The 20,081-nt window shown below is 53.7% G+C and overlaps 11 non-coding genes across 11 annotated transcripts; 6 read left to right on the top strand and 5 right to left on the bottom strand.

The window, feature by feature from the left end:
* Nucleotides 1-231: 231 nt before the first annotated feature.
* LOC138231510 (U5 spliceosomal RNA) lies at nucleotides 232-348 on the top strand. Its single transcript, XR_011186761.1, has one exon. It is a non-coding gene; the product is annotated as a U5 spliceosomal RNA (small nuclear RNA).
* Nucleotides 349-1,314: 966 nt separating this feature from the next.
* On the top strand, nucleotides 1,315-1,433 carry LOC138231534 (5S ribosomal RNA). The gene has a single exon (XR_011186782.1). It is a non-coding gene; the product is annotated as a 5S ribosomal RNA (ribosomal RNA).
* Nucleotides 1,434-2,069: 636 nt separating this feature from the next.
* Nucleotides 2,070-2,233, bottom strand: LOC138231544 (U1 spliceosomal RNA). The gene has a single exon (XR_011186791.1). It is a non-coding gene; the product is annotated as a U1 spliceosomal RNA (small nuclear RNA).
* Nucleotides 2,234-4,018: 1,785 nt separating this feature from the next.
* On the top strand, nucleotides 4,019-4,137 carry LOC138231431 (5S ribosomal RNA). The gene has a single exon (XR_011186683.1). It is a non-coding gene; the product is annotated as a 5S ribosomal RNA (ribosomal RNA).
* A 636-nt stretch (nucleotides 4,138-4,773) lies between these two features.
* LOC138231547 (U1 spliceosomal RNA) lies at nucleotides 4,774-4,937 on the bottom strand. Its single transcript, XR_011186794.1, has one exon. It is a non-coding gene; the product is annotated as a U1 spliceosomal RNA (small nuclear RNA).
* A 1,783-nt stretch (nucleotides 4,938-6,720) lies between these two features.
* On the top strand, nucleotides 6,721-6,839 carry LOC138231420 (5S ribosomal RNA). Its single transcript, XR_011186673.1, has one exon. It is a non-coding gene; the product is annotated as a 5S ribosomal RNA (ribosomal RNA).
* A 636-nt stretch (nucleotides 6,840-7,475) lies between these two features.
* On the bottom strand, nucleotides 7,476-7,639 carry LOC138231545 (U1 spliceosomal RNA). The gene has a single exon (XR_011186792.1). It is a non-coding gene; the product is annotated as a U1 spliceosomal RNA (small nuclear RNA).
* A 1,774-nt stretch (nucleotides 7,640-9,413) lies between these two features.
* LOC138231524 (5S ribosomal RNA) lies at nucleotides 9,414-9,532 on the top strand. Its single transcript, XR_011186772.1, has one exon. It is a non-coding gene; the product is annotated as a 5S ribosomal RNA (ribosomal RNA).
* Nucleotides 9,533-10,168: 636 nt separating this feature from the next.
* On the bottom strand, nucleotides 10,169-10,340 carry LOC138231396 (U1 spliceosomal RNA). The gene has a single exon (XR_011186650.1). It is a non-coding gene; the product is annotated as a U1 spliceosomal RNA (small nuclear RNA).
* Nucleotides 10,341-17,247: 6,907 nt separating this feature from the next.
* On the top strand, nucleotides 17,248-17,366 carry LOC138231528 (5S ribosomal RNA). The gene has a single exon (XR_011186776.1). It is a non-coding gene; the product is annotated as a 5S ribosomal RNA (ribosomal RNA).
* Nucleotides 17,367-18,002: 636 nt separating this feature from the next.
* On the bottom strand, nucleotides 18,003-18,172 carry LOC138231391 (U1 spliceosomal RNA). Its single transcript, XR_011186647.1, has one exon. It is a non-coding gene; the product is annotated as a U1 spliceosomal RNA (small nuclear RNA).
* Between the last annotated feature and the right edge of the window lie 1,909 nt (nucleotides 18,173-20,081).

Below are 20,081 nucleotides of genomic sequence, written 5' to 3'. Positions count from 1 at the left end.
GGCTTGTATTTTGGAAATGTTTTTTTGAAACAGAGAACGACTTTGAAATAGGCTTCCGGATTGGGCACACCCGTACGGATTGGGCACGCCCGCAAGCCGAGAGCCACAGGCGATGAGCCCGGAGCTGAACGGGCCCCACTGGCTCGTTTGTAAGGCCAGGTGCATTGCCAACCACGACCGTCAGGGCAGAGGCTTTGAAGGCGGCCTGGGCTCCTGCAGCTGTGCAGCCACGCACTTTGGTTTCTCTTCATTTCGTACAAATCTTTCGCTTTTTACTAAAGATTTCCGTGGAGAGGAGCATGAATGAGCTCCATGCAATTTTTGTGCTTCCCTGCCTTCGGGTGGGGCGCAGCTGGGCTGGTCAAAGAGAGAAAACAACAACGCTCACAATCGCTCTTGTTATGGCGATTGTGGCCGTCTGCTCTGCGAGTCCTCGGTCTCCGCCCGTCTGATTGGCGCTCTCTTCTTTGGGGGGCGGGAAGTGTCCGGCCGCAGGGGATCTTCAGACCTCGCTTTGCATAGCGGCTTCCCAGAGTGCGTCGTTTCCGGCACAGTGTGGCCGGGTGTTTTCCGAGTTATCGCACGGATTGGGCAGGCCCGCAAGCCAAGAGCCGCAGGCGATGAGCCCGGAGCTGAACGGGCCCCACGGTGGAAAGAACGCATGGGTTCTAATCCCATTCTCGTTGCTCTCCATGTCTGACACGTGTGCCCGTTCGACGTTGGCCTTCCTGTCGTTTGCTCCGGTACTAGAGCCGTACATTTTCTAGCAGTGGCTGAACATGGTATAGTAGGTTAACGTCGGTATCGAGCAGTAACAGTAACAGTATTTACGTGCCGCTGCTGCCAAGTGGCTCTGGGTTGAGACTGCGTTTTCACTTACTTGCAACGCAAAAGGAGAAAGCGATTTTTGACAGTCTCTCGAGAGACTGCGCTAGGTGTTTAGGGATAGACTTTGTCAGTTCCCCCTGGGATGATGGCCTCTCAAATAGTTTGTGATTCCTATAGACGTTTATACAGTAGAAGCCTGCTTCGTGGCTTAAATCCAAGCTAAGGAAACGAGTTAGAGGTCTGATGCAGAACTGCAAATTCAATGAACAGGAACACTACAGTACATTGAACTGTATGTGTGAGGAAAGCTGCCCCCTTCTGTCCCTTGTCGACCGAACAGAGGACTGTAAAAGATACCGCCAAGAAACTTTAGGATGCCGGTTGGAATCCAGCTCCAAAGAAGCCCCTTTGGGTGTTATGTCATCAAAAAGTAAGGAACCCCCGCCACACACAGCTTCAAGTAGCGAGTCAGGCGCCGGGGCTTTCGCTTACGGCCACACCACCCTGAACACGCCCGATCTTGTCTGATCTCGGAAGCTAAGCAGCGTTGGGCCTGGTTAGTACTTGGATGGGAGACTGCCTGGGAATACCAGGTTCTGTAAGCTTTTGCTCTCCCGGCCAGCAGGGGTCGCCGTTGGTGCCGTAGGCTTTGGGAGGAAAACCTGCAGGATGGAAAGGTGATCTATAGCCTCATCTCTAGAGATGTTTTGTAGCTGTGGCATGTGTGTGACCCATATTCAAAAAAAAAAACCCGTCTGTAAAACGAATATCGAAGCTGCTTCTAAATCTGCAAATGAAGATGAGTCGATAAACCACTCGTTTTTCGTATAACTAGACATATATTCATTTGTTACCGATTTCATTCATTGAGCACGGATACAATAGAGGTACAGCCATTCACTGTTTGACATGTCTGCACTGGTACAGAACCGAGCAATCAGAAAACGGGTGAAACTGTCTTTAGACTCAGCATACAGTACCGAGACCCCCCATGACCAAATAAAGGCTAACCTCGATAATCAGCCTAAAGAACGCAGACTACAGCAAAAGGACTGACTTTGAAAAGGGAATGAACGTCCGGAAGGACTAGTGGAACTAGCTTGAGATGCTTCTCCGGACCCCTAACTAAAAGCCAGCGAGAACCAGCAGCGGCGTCCACTCCTGTCGAACCGGGATCCTTCCGCAGCCACGCAGCTCGTGGTGTCCTAACCCTCCCGTATCTGATTTTGGACCAAGCACATCAGGGGAGAGCGCGAACGCAGTCCCCCACTACCAGAAATTATGCAGTCGAGATTCCCACATTTGGGGAATTCGCAGGGGTCAGCACAGCCGGAGTGCAATGGCCAAGCCTCGCCCTGGGTGAACCTCCTTCTTGATCAAAGTATCTCCCCTGCCAGGTAAGTATGAGTTAAACAGGCCCCTGCAAGCGGCCCGCACCCACAGCACAAATCGCGCAGCCTAGGCCACCTCCTCGCCCCGCACGCCACCGCCTCCTGCTGGGCCCACTCTTTCACACACTCACACGCCACACTAACACTCAAAAGTGTTGGGAAAACGAGAAAACGAGCGCGCCGTTTTCTACACATCTGCAGTCGCCGTTGCGCATTCGCAGCATGTTCGCAGGATGCAATTCGGCCTCATTTGCATAACTCCAGACCGGCAGATCGCCACGCAAGCTCGCGACGTGCGCCTGCCACACACCGAACAAACCTTTTCAGCAATTTCCAAAAAACGGGCCTGCTCGCCTGCCCACAAGGCTCCGTCTCTTACCTGCTCTCCAGAGCCTGCTGCCTTCTGTGCTTTTCTCTCGGCACCGCTGCAGCGCACACAACTCCTGCAGCGGGAGGGGGGGAGAAAGTTCCCGCGCTCCGCCGCAGGGAAGGCTCGCTCCGTACGCACACGTCCTTTCGATGCCAGTCCAACAAGTGCTCCGCATTAGCTGCGTCGGGGCTCCGGCGTGTCGCACCTCACCTCACCTCGCCCTGCCCCCTCCTTGAATGTCTGCCGCTAGGCATGCCCCGCTCTCCTCCGCCTTATCTTATCGCGTGTGAGGACCGACAATGGCCACAATGCCGGGGAATGGCACCTGTAAAGTGTTAATTGGGGCACAGGAACAGCCCGTCTCGTCTCGGGGGGGCCGGCTTCAGAGACAATACAGCAAACACAGCGGGGCGGGGGAAGAAGACGACACCACACATGCGGGTACATTCAGCTCCGGCGGGAACGAGACATTTGTCGGTCTTTTCAAGTGCCGAGAGCCGAGCAATCCTTCACTTGTATCGTTTCTCCCCGGTGACTAGATCTGGCCCTGCGACTCTCGACTGGGCTCACCCCCGGGGCAGCCCAGCAGGTGTGAGCCTGGCCGGCACCCGGATGGGAGATTCCACCCCGGAAAAGCTCCGGTTGCTGCTGCTCCTGCAAGAGGTGTGACTGGGACCAGTAGGGAGCGCTCACCCTGCGGGCTGTGTGGCTCTCTTACGCCCCAGCCTCCTGATGGCGACACTCTGCTGCACAAACAGGCGCCGTCCTTCGGGGGAGGCGTCAAACCGAGGTCCCGACCCTCCTTGGCCATTAGGAAACCCCAGGGCGTCTCTCAAAAAGAGACGCCGGGGGTGTCCCTCTGGTCTTAGTGCTCCCCTTTACCCATCAGTCGGGGTCTCCTCCTAATCCCCGTCTCACCTGTAACAATCAATGACGAGGCCCCCCTGTCCGTGAGATTTAGTACTCGCGCAAGAGACTGGGGGCAGAGCGCGAACGCGGTCCCCCGCCCCCCACAAAGTGCGCGCTCCGGGTTCCCTCTCGGGGCCCTGCAACACAGCGGAAGGGCAGCGAGAAGGAGCCTCTTGCTCTGATGCCGCAAGGCCACAAGAGGGCGGAGGCGCCGCGCGCCCGGCCGACGTGTTGGACCGGTGCGCTTTACGTGCTGAAATAAACACGCGAAAGCCCCGAAATGTTTCCAGAGTGCTGTGCACTGGAGGTTTTTGTCTGGTGAAGACTTGCCTGGTGCTCCTCCAGTGCGGGACGAGTCAACACAAGGGAGCGCATTCGCCAACATCCAGGCACGCAATGGGATTTGGAAAGCAGCTCCTTTCCAAAGAGTTGCACACGAACGATCCTTCAGTCCCGCTCGGGGGGCACGGAACCCCCGCCACACACAGCTTCAAGTAGCGAGTCAGGCGCCTGGGCTTTCGCTTACGGCCACACCACCCTGAACACGCCCGATCTCGTCTGATCTCGGAAGCTAAGCAGCGTCGGGCCTGGTTAGTACTTGGATGGGAGACTGCCTGGGAATACCAGGTGCTGTAAGCTTTTGCTCTCCCGGCCAGCAGGGGTCGCCGTTGGTGCCGTAGGCTTTGGGAGGAAAACCTGCAGGATGGAAAGGTGATCTATAGCCTCATCTCTAGAGATGTTTTGTTGCTGTGGCATGTGTGTGACCCATATTCAAAAAAAAAAACCCGTCTGTAAAACGAATATCGAAGCTGCCTCTAAATCTGCAAATGAAGATGAGTCGATAAACCACTCGTTTTTCGTATAACTAGACATATATTCATTTGTTACCGATTTCATTCATTGAGCATGGATACAGTAGAGGTACAGCCATTCACTGTTTGACATGTCTGCACTGGTACAGAACCGAGCAATCAGAAAACGGGTGAAACTGTCTTTAGACTCAGCATACAGTACCGAGGCCCCCCATGACCAAATAAAGGCTAACCTCGATAATCAGCCTAAAGAACGCAGACTACAGCAAAACGACTGACTTTGAAAAGGGAATGAACGTCCGGAAGGAGTAGTGGAACTAGCTTGAGATGCTTCTCCGGACCCCTAACTAAAAGCCAGCGAGAACCAGCAGCGGCGTCCACTCCTGTCGAACCGGGATCCTTCCGCAGCCACGCAGCTCGTGGTGTCCTAACCCTCCCGTATCTGATTTTGGACCAAGCACATCAAGGGACAGCGCGAACGCAGTCCCCCACTACCAGAAATTATGCAGTCAAGATTCCCACATTTGGGGAATTCGCAGGGGTCAGCACAGCCGGAGTGCAATGGCCGAGCCTCGCCCTGGGTGAACCTCCTTCTTGATCAAGGTATCTCCCCTGCCAGGTAAGTATGAGTTAAACAGGCCCCTGCAAGCGGCCCGCACCCACAGCACAAATCGCGCAGCCTAGGCCACCTCCTCGCCCCGCACGCCACCGCCTCCTGCTGGGCCCACTCTTTCACACACTCACACGCCACACTAACACTCAAAAGTGTGGGCAAAACGAGAAAACGAGCGCGCCGTTTCCTACACATCTGCAGTCGCCGTTGCGCATTCGCAGCATGTCCCGGGATGCAATTCGGCCTCATTTGCATAACTCCAGACCGGCAGATCGCCACGCAAGCTCGCGACGTGCGCCTGCCACACACCGAACAAACCTTTTCAGCAATTTCCAAAAAACGGGCCTGCTCGCCTGCCCACAAGGCTCCGTCTCTTACCTGCTCTCCAGAGCCTGCTGCCTTCTGTGCTTTTCTCTCGGCACCGCTGCAGTGCACACAACTCCTGCAGCGGGAGGGGGGGAGAAAGTTCCCACGCTCCGCCGCAGGGAAGGCTCGCTCCGTGCGCACACGTCCTTTCGATGCCAGTCCAACAAGTGCTCCGCATTAGCTGCGTCGGGGCTCCGGCGTGTCGCACCTCACCTCACCTCGCCCTACCCCCTCCTTGAATGTCTGCGCTGGGCATGCCCCGCTCTCCTCCGCCTTATCTTATCGCGTGTGAGCACCGACAATGGCCACAATGCCGGGGAATGGCACCTGTAAAGTGTTAATTGGGGCACAGGAACAGCCCGTCTCGTCTTGGGGGGGCCGGCTTCAGAGACAATACAGCAAACACAGCGGGGCGGGGGAAGAAGACGACACCACACATGCGGGTACATTCAGCTCCGGCGGGAACGAGACATTTGTCGGTCTTTTCAAGTGCCGAGAGCCGAGCAATCCTTCACTTGTATCGTTTCTCCCCGGTGACTAGATCTGGCCCTGCGACTCTCGACTGGGCTCACCCCCGGGGCAGCCCAGCAGGTGTGAGCCTGGCCGGCACCCGGATGGGAGATTCCACCCCGGAAAAGCTCCGGTTGCTGCTGCTCCTGCAAGAGGTGTGACTGGGACCAGTAGGGAGCGCTCACCCTGCGGGCTGTGTGGCTCTCTTACGCCCCAGCCTCCTGATGGCGACACTCTGCTGCACAAACAGGCGCCGTCCTTCGGGGGAGGCGTCAAACCGAGGTCCCGACCCTCCTTGGCCATTAGGAAACCCCAGGGCGTCTCTCAAAAAGAGACGCCGGGGGTGTCCCTCTGGTCTTAGTGCTCCCCTTTACCCATCAGTCGGGGTCTCCTCCTAATCCCCGTCTCACCTGTAACAATCAATGACGAGGCCCCCCTGTCCGTGAGATTTAGTACTCGCGCAAGAGACTGGGGGCAGAGCGCGAACGCGGTCCCCCGCCCCCCACAAAGTGCGCGCTCCGGGTTCCCTCTCGGGGCCCTGCAACACAGCGGAAGGGCAGCGAGAAGGAGCCTCTTGCTCTGATGCCGCAAGGCCACAAGAGGGCGGAGGCGCCGCGCGCCCGGCCGACGTGTTGGACCGGTGCGCTTTACGTGCTGAAATAAACACGCGAAAGCCCCGAAATGTTTCCAGAGTGCTGTGCACTGGAGGTTTTTGTCTGGTGAAGACTTGCCTGGTGCTCCTCCAGTGCGGGACGAGTCAACACAAGGGAGCGCATTCGCCAACATCCAGGCACGCAATGGGATTTGGAAAGCAGCTCCTTTCCAAAGAGTTGCACACGAACGATCCTTCAGTCCCGCTCGGGGGGCACGGAACCCCCGCCACACACAGCTTCAAGTAGCGAGTCAGGCGCCTGGGCTTTCGCTTACGGCCACACCACCCTGAACACGCCCGATCTCGTCTGATCTCGGAAGCTAAGCAGCGTCGGGCCTGGTTAGTACTTGGATGGGAGACTGCCTGGGAATACCAGGTGCTGTAAGCTTTTGCTCTCCCGGCCAGCAGGGGTCGCCGTTGGTGCCGTAGGCTTTGGGAGGAAAACCTGCAGGATGGAAAGGTGATCTATAGCCTCATCTCTAGAGATGTTTTGTTGCTGTGGCATGTGTGTGACCCATATTCAAAAAAAAAAACCCGTCTGTAAAACGAATATCGAAGCTGCCTCTAAATCTGCAAATGAAGATGAGTCGATAAACCACTCGTTTTTCGTATAACTAGACATATATTCATTTGTTACCGATTTCATTCATTGAGCATGGATACAGTAGAGGTACAGCCATTCACTGTTTGACATGTCTGCACTGGTACAGAACCGAGCAATCAGAAAACGGGTGAAACTGTCTTTAGACTCAGCATACAGTACCGAGGCCCCCCATGACCAAATAAAGGCTAACCTCGATAATCAGCCTAAAGAACGCAGACTACAGCAAAACGACTGACTTTGAAAAGGGAATGAACGTCCGGAAGGAGTAGTGGAACTAGCTTGAGATGCTTCTCCGGACCCCTAACTAAAAGCCAGCGAGAACCAGCAGCGGCGTCCACTCCTGTCGAACCGGGATCCTTCCGCAGCCACGCAGCTCGTGGTGTCCTAACCCTCCCGTATCTGATTTTGGACCAAGCACATCAAGGGACAGCGCGAACGCAGTCCCCCACTACCAGAAATTATGCAGTCAAGATTCCCACATTTGGGGAATTCGCAGGGGTCAGCACAGCCGGAGTGCAATGGCCGAGCCTCGCCCTGGGTGAACCTCCTTCTTGATCAAGGTATCTCCCCTGCCAGGTAAGTATGAGTTAAACAGGCCCCTGCAAGCGGCCCGCACCCACAGCACAAATCGCGCAGCCTAGGCCACCTCCTCGCCCCGCACGCCACCGCCTCCTGCTGGGCCCACTCTTTCACACACTCACACGCCACACTAACACTCAAAAGTGTGGGCAAAACGAGAAAACGAGCGCGCCGTTTCCTACACATCTGCAGTCGCCGTTGCGCATTCGCAGCATGTCCCGGGATGCAATTCGGCCTCATTTGCATAACTCCAGACCGGCAGATCGCCACGCAAGCTCGCGACGTGCGCCTGCCACACACCGAACAAACCTTTTCAGCAATTTCCAAAAAACGGGCCTGCTCGCCTGCCCACAAGGCTCCGTCTCTTACCTGCTCTCCAGAGCCTGCTGCCTTCTGTGCTTTTCTCTCGGCACCGCTGCAGTGCACACAACTCCTGCAGCGGGAGGGGGGGAGAAAGTTCCCACGCTCCGCCGCAGGGAAGGCTCGCTCCGTGCGCACACGTCCTTTCGATGCCAGTCCAACAAGTGCTCCGCATTAGCTGCGTCGGGGCTCCGGCGTGTCGCACCTCACCTCACCTCGCCCTACCCCCTCCTTGAATGTCTGCGCTGGGCATGCCCCGCTCTCCTCCGCCTTATCTTATCGCGTGTGAGCACCGACAATGGCCACAATGCCGGGGAATGGCACCTGTAAAGTGTTAATTGGGGCACAGGAACAGCCCGTCTCGTCTTGGGGGGGCCGGCTTCAGAGACAATACAGCAAACACAGCGGGGCGGGGGAAGAAGACGACACCACACATGCGGGTACATTCAGCTCCGGCGGGAACGAGACATTTGTCGGTCTTTTCAAGTGCCGAGAGCCGAGCAATCCTTCACTTGTATCGTTTCTCCCCGGTGACTAGATCTGGCCCTGCGACTCTCGACTGGGCTCACCCCCGGGGCAGCCCAGCAGGTGTGAGCCTGCCCGGCACCCGGATAGGAGATTCCATCCCGGAAAAGCTCCGGTTGCTGCTGCTCCTGCAAGAGGTGTGACTGGGACCAGAAGGGAGCGCTCACCCTGCGGGCTGTGTGGCTCTCTTACGCCCCAGCCTCCTGATGGCGACACTCTGCTGCACAAACAGAGGTCAAACCGAGGTCCCGACCCTCCTTGGCCATTAGGAAACCCCAGGGCGTCTCTCAAAAAGAGACGCCGGGGGTGTCCCTCTGGTGTTAGTGCTCCCCTTTACCCATCAGTCGGGGTCTCCTCCTAATCCCCGTCTCACCTGTAACAATCAATGACGAGGCCCCCCTGTCCGTGAGATTTAGTACTCGCGCAAGAGACCGGGGGCAGAGCGCGAACGCGGTCCCCCGCCCCCCACAAAGTGCGCGCTCCGGGTCCTGCAACACAGCGGAAGGGCAGCGAGAAGGAGCCTCTTGCTCTGACGCCGCAAGGCCACAAGAGGGCGGAGGCGCCGCGCGCCCGGCCGACGTGTTGGACCGGTGCGCTTTACGTGCTGAAATAAACACGCGAAAGCCCCGAAATGTTTCCAGAGTGCTGTGCACTGGAGGTTTTTGTCTGGTGAAGACTTGCCTGGTGCTCCTCCGTGCAGATTGTTTGTCCTCCTCCAGTGCGGGACGAGCCAACACAAGGGAGCGCATTCGCCAACATCCAGGCACGCAATGCGATTTGGAAAGCAGCTCCTTTCCAAAGAGTTGCACACGAACGATCCTTCAGTCCCGCTCGGGGGGCACGGAACCCCCGCCACACACAGCTTCAAGTAGCGAGTCAGGCGCCGGGACTTTCGCTTACGGCCACACCACCCTGAACACGCCCGATCTCGTCTGATCTCGGAAGCTAAGCAGCGTCGGTCCTGGTTAGTACTTGGATGGGAGACTGCCTGGGAATACCAGGTGCTGTAAGCTTTTGCTCTCCCGGCCAGCAGGGGTCGCCGTTGGTGCCGTAGGCTTTGGGAGGAAAACCTGCAGGATGGAAAGGTGATCTATAGCCTCATCTCTAGAGATGTTTTGTTGCTGTGGCATGTGTGTGACCCATATTCAAAAAAAAAAACCCGTCTGTAAAACGAATATCGAAGCTGCCTCTAAATCTGAAAATGAAGATGAGTCGATAAACCACTCGTTTTTCGTATAACTAGACATATATTCATTTGTTACCGATTTCATTCATTGAGCACGGATACAATAGAGGTACAGCCATTCACTGTTTGACATGTCTGCACTGGTACAGAACCGAGCAATCAGAAAACGGGTGAAACTGTCTTTAGACTCAGCATACAGTACCGAGGCCCCCCATGACCAAATAAAGGCTAACCTCGATAATCAGCCTAAAGAACGCAGACTACAGCAAAACGACTGACTTTGAAAAGGGAATGAACGTCCGGAAGGAGTAGTGGAACTAGCCTGAGATGCTTCTCCGGACCCCTAACTAAAAGCCAGCGAGAACCAGCAGCGGCGTCCACTCCTGTCGAACCGGGATCCTTCCGCAGCCACGCAGCTCGTGGTGTCCTAACCCTCCCGTATCTGATTTTGGACCAAGCACATCAGGGGAGAGCGCGAACACAGTCCCCCACTACCAGAAATTATGCAGTCGAGATTCCCACATTTGGGGAATTCGCAGGGGTCAGCACAGCCGGAGTGCAATGGCCGAGCCTCGCCCTGGGTGAACCGATTTTTCGATTTTTAAGAACTTTATTTTCTTTTCACAAAAAAATACAGGAAATCACAAATCAGAAAGCTTTACATTAATATACATACTTAAAACAGTATATATGATCACATCTCATTACATTTTGACACGGAACCAGTTACATAGCAACAATTTCTTTTTTTCTGGTGCAAATCACATTCTTTACTTAAACATGATAATGTTTTTCACAGTTTCTTGAGATACTGTCCAATGCCCTCTATTTCCCACAGATTTTCTGCTTCCTCCCTCCCTTCTCTCCACAGATCTCTGAGGTAATAGTTCTCTCGGGTGATGAACAGGGCCAGGCTACCTGCTGCCTTGACTGGGACCTCGATGCCTTTGAACAGCCCCATGTTCCTAACTCTCCACAGGGCGTCTTTCCCACTGTTCACCACGGCCCAGATCCTGTCAAACACGTCAGGAGGAAGCTTGACAGGAGAGATGCCGTATATGATGAAAGCAGCGGTCAGGGTAAATTGGGGCGAGAGAGCCTGCAACCAATCTTCAAACTGTGCCCAGAAGGCCTTAGCAAAAAAGCAGGACCACAGGAGGTGGGTCACAGTCTCCTCCTCGCCGCAGCCCACCCTAACGCAGCGAGGGCTGGGGGTGAGGCCCCTACGGTACAAGAAAGTTCGTACCGGTAAGCACTGGTGGACGACACTCCAGGCTAAATCTCTGTGAATGTTGCACAGAAATTTAGAGGATGTGTGTTTCCACACCTTCCTTGTTTGGGCTGATGTTAAAATGCCCACAGGGGTCTGCCTATTGTTCTGGGGTGCTACGAAATCTTCCAGTTTTTGGACGCTGACATCTCGGAGGGGAATATGGCCAATTGGGTGAGATCTTAGAAAACTTTTAACTGTCCCATAAATTGCAGGGCATGTGTCAGAGAGTGGGACGTCCAGCTTGGGTCTGACACCCCACACTCTGAACACCTCCCTACCTACCCAGAGCCTGGAAAAATAAGTCCAGGTACGCGCTGCAGGTGCTGTTGCAAAGCCTCTCAGCACAGAGGCCAGGAAAATGCACAGCAGCTTCGTAGCAATATCTGGGACAGACTTCCCCCCTGAGGGTAGCGGCCTGTACATTATTTCCCTTCTGAGTCTTTCCTGCTTCCCACCCCATAGAAATTGAAACATCAATCTCCTCAGCACCGCCGCAACACGGTGTGGGATTGGGAAGGTAGAAGCCAGAAAATTCAAGACAGGCAAGAGCTCGGCTTTGATGACCAGCACCTTCCCTGTCATGGTGAGGTCTCGGTCCTTCCATTGCATCAGTTTTTTGTTTAAGATTGGCAATTTGTTCTGCCAATTTACTGTTCCCATCTCTTCTCCAAAATACACCCCCAGGACCTTAATTCTCCTCTCTTGCAGCCTGAGATCATGTCCTTCTTTTGGCTCCCTCCAGTTCTGATAAAAAATCTCACTCTTAGATGTGTTAATTTTTGCGGAGGAAGCCAAAGAGAACCGATCACAGCACTGCAGAGCTCTGCTAATTGAGGCATTGTCAGAGAGGAGCAGGGTGACGTCATCCATGTATAGAGATGTCTTTACCTCTCCTCCCCCACTTCCAGGCACTGGTATCCCATTAATGGCCTGATCCTGGCGCAAGGCACAGGCTAAGGGCTCCATAGCCAAAACGAATAACAAGGGGGATAATGGGCAGCCCTGCCTCACCCCTGAACAGACTTCAAAGGTGCGTGATCTATTGCCATTAACCATGACTCTGCTGTTGCTACCTGTGTACAGCAGGTTAATCCACTTTCTCATGATGGGGCCAAACTTCATGTGCTCAAGTACCGATGTTAAGTACTGCCGGTTTAGGCGGTCAAAGGCCTTTTCTAGATCTACACCTAAAATGCACAGAGGGAGGGAGCGATCCTCAGAGTACAGACAGACATCCCTCAACAAGGCCAGGTTGTCGCTCATCAGGCGTCCTGCTATCCCACAAGTCTGTTCTTTCCCTACCAGTGAGGCCACTACATTTTGTAGGCGCAGGAAAAGGGCTTTGGACAGGATCTTAGTGTCTACGCCTAACAGGCTGAGGGGTCTCCAGTTCTTTATGTCATTTTTTGCTCCTTTCTTAAACAAGAGAGAGATAGTGCCTTCTCTTAAGGAGTCAGGCAGCAATTCTGTCTTGTAGCTTTCCTCGAATAGGAGCAGTAGCGGATCCTGAAGCAGATCCCAAAAGGTGCAATAAAATTCTTTAGGGAGCCCGTCAGCACCCGGAGTTTTCCCCTTCTGTAAGCTCTCCATAGCCTGTCTCAGCTCTTCTACTGTCAAATCCCTCTCAAGTACTTCCCTATCTTCTTCACTCAAAATGTTTTCTAGCTTTGAGGTAAAAAAATGAATATCTTCATCCTTTACCTCTGTAGAGCTGTACAGTCTTGAGTAGAAGGCCTCGGTGCAGGAGAGGATAGCACTCGGCTCTGTTCTCTCTCGTCCCTCCTCATCAACTACACTTTCCATGACAGTCTTGGAGCCTACCACTTTCCTGAAAAAGAAGCGAGTACACTTCTCATTTTCTTCCAAGAACTGCACTCTGCTTCTTAACAGCACTCCTCGACTACTTTCTTCGGCTATGCTCCGGATGTCCTTTTTTAAAAGGGCGATATCCTCGAGCACATCGAAGCCACTGTGCAGCATCGTGTAGAGACGCTGCAGCTGCCTCTGTTTCCTGGCTAGCACTCCTCTCCGTCTGGCAGCAGCCTTCCTTCCCTCAGCCATGAAAAAGGCCTTTGTCCTCACCTTCACCTCCTCCCACCACTCTCCTACTGACCCGTACAGACACTGCAAGGACAGCCACTGTGATAGTTTCTCCTTGTAGCGGGATACTACCCCCTCGTTCTCTAGCAGCTTTGTGTTGAGTTTCCAGAGGCCTGGGCCAAAGACAGTCCCGCCCTGGAGTTCCACTCTACACCCTAAAGCCTGATGATCTGAGAAGAAGACAGGCTGAAGAGTGACCCCAACAACTTTCACTCTCTCTGAGACAAAGCAATAGTCAATTCTGGAGCTGCTATTCCTCCCTGACCATGTATATCCTGCTGTTGTGGGATATATACATCTATATGTGTCTGAGAGTTTAAAGTCTTGAACTAAGTTTTGCAGGGCCAGTGAGCTGGAATCCAATTTTATCGGCGAGCTAGACTGCCTGTCTGTGTGCTCTAAGATACAATTAAAATCCCCTCCCACTATCACGTCTGTGCTGCATAACAATAGGGGGGAGAGTGCCTTGAGTAGCTCCACCCTTCCTCCTACGTCAGTAGGGCAATACACATTGATTAGCCGCAGGTTAACGGTCCCCCATTCCACATCCACACACAGCAACCTGCCATCTATGACCCTCTGAATACTTTTCAATTTGAATGCCCATCCTTTGAAAAGAATGGCCACGCCAGAGGCTCTGTTGTTATTGTCCCCTGACCAAACAGAAGGCCCTTTATCCCACCTATCTTCAAAACTTTTATACCTCTCTTGATAGGCTAAAGCACACTCCTGCAACATCAACACATCTCCCTCTCTCTGCTGGAGGTAATCAAAGACAGACTGGCATTTAACTCTGTCATTGATACCTCTTGTGTTAAGAGAAATTATGTTAAGAGCCATATTACATAAGAAAGTGGAACCAGTCTTTACAAAACACATTTCTCTTCGGTCTCACCTGTTACCTTTTTCTTTTTCTTTTTCTTCTTACCAATTTCCTGCCAGCCATCCTCTGAATGAGCCTTCATCAGGGTGGCAGCAGTAAAAGCGTTCACAGAGTCCATTTCAAGGAAGGGGGTAGAGGGAGGGGTGGAGAGGTTCCAGCTGTCCCCATCGCCATGCTCTCCTTCCTCCTCGCTCGGGGAGAAAACAGAGTCATTTTTTCTTTTCCTCAAGTCCAGCTCCTGGGAGCACTGAGGGGAAAGGGGTGCAGCCGATGCACCAGTCTCCTCTTCCCCCTCACCCACCAGCTGCTGCAGATCCTCCGTGATGGACTGGATGGAGGAGAGGAGGGCATCTGTAGCACTTGCAGAGTCTGAGAAAAGCAGCTCCGCTGAATCCTGGGTATCCTCGCTGGACCCGCTCCACCGGGGGGCCCCACACTGGCCCTCGTTCTGAGGAGCAGGAGTGGGGGAGGGGTCCTCGCTGTTCTCGGGGGTTTTCAAACCCTCGTGCTTGTCTGGTGCAGTCTGCGGTTGTGGGGGCGTAGTGGATTTCTCTTCCACCAGCCCCGGAGCCACAGCAGGACTGATCCTGGCTGGAGGCTGAGAGTCTTTGTCCAACAAGGGTTCTTTGTTTGACTTGTTGTTTGCTTTGGATTTTCGGGCCGGTTTGGCTGAAACAAGCACTGCCTCATCCTTTCTCATTTTGAGTTTATTGGCGTAGGCGTGAGGGCAGTTCTTAAAAACGTGTCCTTCCGAGCCACATAAATTGCACTTTGGCAGCATTGAACAGTCAGAGGCTAAATGTCCCTGTTTGCCACAGGTCTTGCAGCATTTCACAGTGCAGGACGATGCCAGGTGTCCCACAGCACCACAGCGCCGACACACCTTTGGTTGTCCCACATAAAACACATAGCCATTGCAGGCGCCCAGCCGGATTGTAGAGGGCAGGTGCCTTAAGCCTCCATTTACGCTGTCCGGTAGCAAGCGAACCTCGAATTTCCTTGCTCCTGTTTTTATACCATCAACATCTCTAACCTCAGTTCCATGGTGGACGGTGCAGTACTGGTTAAGCCAGGTGTGAATGTCCTCCGTCTTTGCCAGTTCCGAGAACATAACAACATGCACCGTTTTCCTCTCTCTCTGTGTCAGAGGCTGCAAGTTGATCTTCTCAAGTGCAGGAACTTTGCCTCTTTTTGCCTCAAACACATCCACGCATTGTTCAAACAGAGGATAGGTAGCAAATACAACCTCAAATGCTTTCTGACCTGGGAGAGCGAAGATGAAATCCAAGTGCCGAGGTTCAAAGCCAAGTTCCTTCTGTAACACTTTTCTGCTGAACTGCATACGATCCATGAAGAGGTCATCCAAGAGCTCAAAACGTACAGCATTCTTACGGGATCCAAAGGTTGCCATTTCAAAAACCGCAAATCGAACACTGCTTCCAACAAAAGAAAAACAATCCAACTACTCCACCTACAGGCTGATCAAGGTATCTCCCCTGCCAGGTAAGTATGAGTTAAACAGGCCCCTGCAAGCGGCCCGCACCCACAGCACAAATCGCGCAGCCTAGGCCACCTCCTCGCCCCGCACGCCACCGCCTCCTGCTGGGCCCACTCTTTCACACACTCACACGCCACACTAACACTCAAAAGTGTGGGCAAAACGAGAAAACGAGCGCGCCGTTTCCTACACATCTGCAGTCGCCGTTGCGCATTCGGAGCATGTCCCGGGATGCAATTCGGCCTCATTTGCATAACTCCAGACCAGCAGATCGCCACGCAAGCTCGCGACGTGCGCCTGCCACACACCGAACAAACCTTTTCAGCAATTTCCAAAAAACGGGCCTGCTCGCCTGCCCACAAGGCTCCGTCTCTTACCTGCTCTCCAGAGCCTGCTGCCTTCTGTGCTTTTCTCTCGGCACCGCTGCAGTGCACACAACTCCTGCAGCGGGAGGGGGGGAGAAAGTTCCCACGCTCCGCCGCAGGGAAGGCTCGCTCCGTGCACACACGTCCTTTCGATGCCAGTCCAACAAGTGCTCCGCATTAGCTGCGTCGGGGCTCCGGCGTGTCGCACCTCACCTCACCTCGCCCTACCCCCTCCTTGAATGTCTGCCGCTGGGCATGCCCCGCTCTCCTCCGCCTTATCTTATCGCGTGTGAGCACCGACAATGGCCACAATGCCGGGGAATGGCACCTGTAAAGTGTTAATTGGGGCACAGGAACAGCCCGTCTCGTCTCGGGGGGGCCGGCTTCAGAGACAATACAGCAAACACAGCGGGGCGGGGGAAGAAGACGACACCACACATGCGGGTACATTCAGCTCCGGCGGGAACGAGACATTTGTCGGTCTTTTCAAGTGCCGAGAGCCGAGCAATCCTTCACTTGTATCGTTTCTCCCCGGTGACTAGATCTGGCCCTGCGACTCTCGACTGGGCTCACCCCCGGGGCAGCCCAGCAGGTGTGAGCCTGGCCGGCACCCGGATAGGAGATTCCACCCCGGAAAAGCTCCGGTTGCTGCTGCTCCTGCAAGAGGTGTGACTGGGACCAGTAGGGAGCGCTCACCCTGCGGGCTGTGTGGCTCTCTTACGCCCCAGCCTCCTGATGGCGACACTCTGCTGCACAAACAGAGGTCAAACCGAGGTCCCGACCCTCCTTGGCCATTAGGAAACCCCAGGGCGTCTCTCAAAAAGAGACGCCGGGGGTGTCCCTCTGGTGTTAGTGCTCCCCTTTACACATCAGTCGGGGTCTCCACCTAATCCCCGTCTCACCTGTAACAATCAATGACGAGGCCCCCCTGTCCGTGAGATTTAGTACTCGCGCAAGAGACCGGGGGCAGAGCGCGAACGCGGTCCCCCGCCCCCCACAAAGTGCGCGCTCCGGGTCCTGCAACACAGCGGAAGGGCAGCGAGAAGGAGCCTCTTGCTCTGACGCCGCAAGGCCACAAGAGGGCGGAGGCGCCGCGCACGCGGCCGACGTGTTGGACCGGTGCGCTTTACGTGCTGAAATAAACACGCGAAAGCCCCGAAATGTTTCCAGAGTGCTGTGCACTGGAGGTTTTTGTCTGGTGAAGACTTGCCTGGTGCTCCTCCGTGCAGATTGTTTGTCCTCCTCCAGTGCGGGACGAGCCAACACAAGGGAGCGCATTCGCCAACATCCAGGCACGCAATGCGATTTGGAAAGCAGCTCCTTTCCAAAGAGTTGCACACGAACGATCCTTCAGTCCCGCTCGGGGGGCACGGAACCCCCGCCACACACAGCTTCAAGTAGCGAGTCAGTCGCCGGGGCTTTCTCTTACGGCCACACCACCCTGAACACGCCCGATCTCGTCTGATCTTGGAAGCTAAGCAGCGTCGGGCCTGGTTAGTACTTGGATGGGAGACTGCCTGGGAATACCAGGTGCTGTAAGCTTTTGCTCTCCCGGCCAGCAGGGGTCGCCGTTGGTGCCGTAGGCTTTGGGAGGAAAACCTGCAGGATGGAAAGGTGATCTATAGCCTCATCTCTAGAGACGTTTTGTTGCTGTGGCATGTGTGTGACCCATATTCAAAAAAAAAAACCCGTCTGTAAAACGAATATCGAAGCTGCCTCTAAATCTGCAAATGAAGATGAGTCGATAATCCACTCGTTTTTCGTATAACTAGACATATATTCATTTGTTACCGATTTCATTCATTGAGCACGGATACAATAGAGGTACAGCCATTCACTGTTTGACATGTCTGCACTGGTACAGAACCGAGCAATCAGAAAACGGGTGAAACTGTCTTTAGACTCAGCATACAGTACCGAGGCCCCCCATGACCAAATAAAGGCTAACCTCGATAATCAGCCTAAAGAACGCAGACTACAGCAAAACGACTGACTTTGAAAAGGGAATGAACGTCCGGAAGGAGTAGTGGAACTAGCTTGAGATGCTTCTCCGGACCCCTAACTAAAAGCCAGCGAGAACCAGCAGCGGCGTCCACTCCTGTCGAACCGGGATCCTTCCGCAGCCACGCAGCTCGTGGTGTCCTAACCCTCCCGTATCTGATTTTGGACCAAGCACATCAGGGGAGAGCGCGAACGCAGTCCCCCACTACCAGAAATTATGCAGTCGAGATTCCCACATTTGGGGAATTCGCAGGGGTCAGCACAGCCGGAGTGCAATGGCCGAGCCTCGCCCTGGGTGAACCGATTTCGATTTTTAAGAACTTTATTTTCTTTTCACAAAAAAATACAGGACATCACAAATCAGAAAGCTTTACATTAATATACATACTTAAAAAAGTATATATGATCACATCTCATTACATTTTGACACGGTAACAGTTACATAGCAACAATTTTCTTTTTTTCTGGTGCAAATCACATTCTTTACTTAAACTTGATAATGTTTTTCACAGTTTCTTGAGATATTGACCTATGCTCTCTATTTCCCACAGATTTTCTGCTTCCTCCCTCCCTTCTCTCCACAGATCTCTGAGGTAATAGATTTCTCTCAGGTGATGAACAAGGCCAGGCTACCTGCAGCCTTGACTGGAATCTTGATGCCTTTGAACAGCCCCATGTTCCTCAGTCTCCACAGGGCATCTTTCCCACTGTTCACCACGGCCCAGATCCTGTCAAACACGTCAGGAGGAAGTTTGACAGGAGAGATGCCGTATATGACGAAAGCAGCAGTCAGGGTAAATTGGGACGAGAGAGCCTGCAACCAATCTTCAAACTGTGCCCAGAAGGCCTTTGCAAAAAAGCAGGACCACAGGAGATGGGATACAGTCTCCTCCTCGCCGCAGCCCACCCTAACGCAGCGAGGGCTGGGGGTGAGGCCCCTACGGTACAAGAAAGTTCGTACCGGTAAACACTGGTGGACGACACTCCAGGCTAAATCTCTGTGAATGTTGCACAGAAACTTAGAGGATGTGTGTTTCCACACCTTCCTTGTTTGGGCTGATGTTAAAATGCCCACATGGGTCTGCCTATTGTTCTGGGGTGCAACGAAATCTTCCAGTTTTTGGACCCTGACATCTCGGAGGGGAATATGGCCAATTGGGTGAGATCTTAGAAAACTTTTAACTGTCCCATAAATTGCAGGGCATGTGTCAGAGAGTTGGACGTCCAGCTTGGGTCTGACACCCCACACTCTGAACACCTCCCTACCTACCCAGAGCCTGGAAAAATAAGTCCAGGTACGCGCTGCAGGTGCTGTTGCAAAGCCTCTCAGCACAGAGGCCAGGAAAATGCACAGCAGCTTCGTAGCAATATCTGGGACAGACTTCCCCCCTGAGGGTAGCGGCTTGTACATTATTTCCCTTCTGAGTCTTTCCTGCTTCCCACCCCATAGAAATTGAAACATCAATCTCCTCATCACCGCCGCAACACGGTGTGGGATTGGGAAGGTAGAAGCCAGAAAATTCAAGACAGGCAAGAGCTCGGCTTTGATGACCAGCACCTTCCCTGTCATGGTGAGGTCTCGGTTCTTCCATTGCATCAGTTTTTTGTTTAAGATTGGCAATTTGTTCTGCCAATTAACTGTTCCCATCTCTTCTCCAAAATACACCCCCAGGACCTTAATTCTCTTCTCTTGCAGCCTGAGATCATGTCCTTCTTTTGGCTCCCTCCAGTTCTGATAAAAAATCTCACTCTTAGATTTGTTAATTTTTGCGGAGGAAGCCAAAGAGAAACGATCACAGCACTGCAGAGCTCTGCTAATTGAGGCATTGTCAGAGAGGAGCAGGGTGACGTCATCCATGTATAGAGATGTCTTTACCTCTCCTCCCCCACTTCCAGGCACTGGTATCCCATTAATGGCCTGATCCTGGCGCAAGGCACAGGCTAAGGGCTCCATAGCCAAAACGCATAACAAGGGGGATAATGGGCAGCCCTGCCTCACCCCTGAACAGACTTCAAAGGGGCGTGATCTATTGCCATTAACCATGACTCTGCTGTTGCTACCTGTGTACAGCAGGTTAATCCACTTTCTCATGATGGGGCCAAACTTCATGTGCTCAAGTCCCCATGTTAAGTACTGCCGGTTTAGGCGGTCAAAGGCCTTTTCTAGGTCTACACCTAAAATGCAAAGAGGGAGGGAGCGATCATCAGAGTACAGACAGACATCCCTCAACAAGGCCAGGTTGTCGCTCATCAGGC

Source organism: Lepisosteus oculatus, unplaced genomic scaffold, assembly GCF_040954835.1.
Source record: "Lepisosteus oculatus isolate fLepOcu1 unplaced genomic scaffold, fLepOcu1.hap2 HAP2_SCAFFOLD_60, whole genome shotgun sequence".
Classification (NCBI taxonomy): Eukaryota; Metazoa; Chordata; class Actinopteri; order Semionotiformes; family Lepisosteidae; genus Lepisosteus; species Lepisosteus oculatus.
The sequence above is the reverse complement of the archived record's forward strand: the minus strand, read 5'-3'. Positions and strand labels throughout refer to the sequence as shown.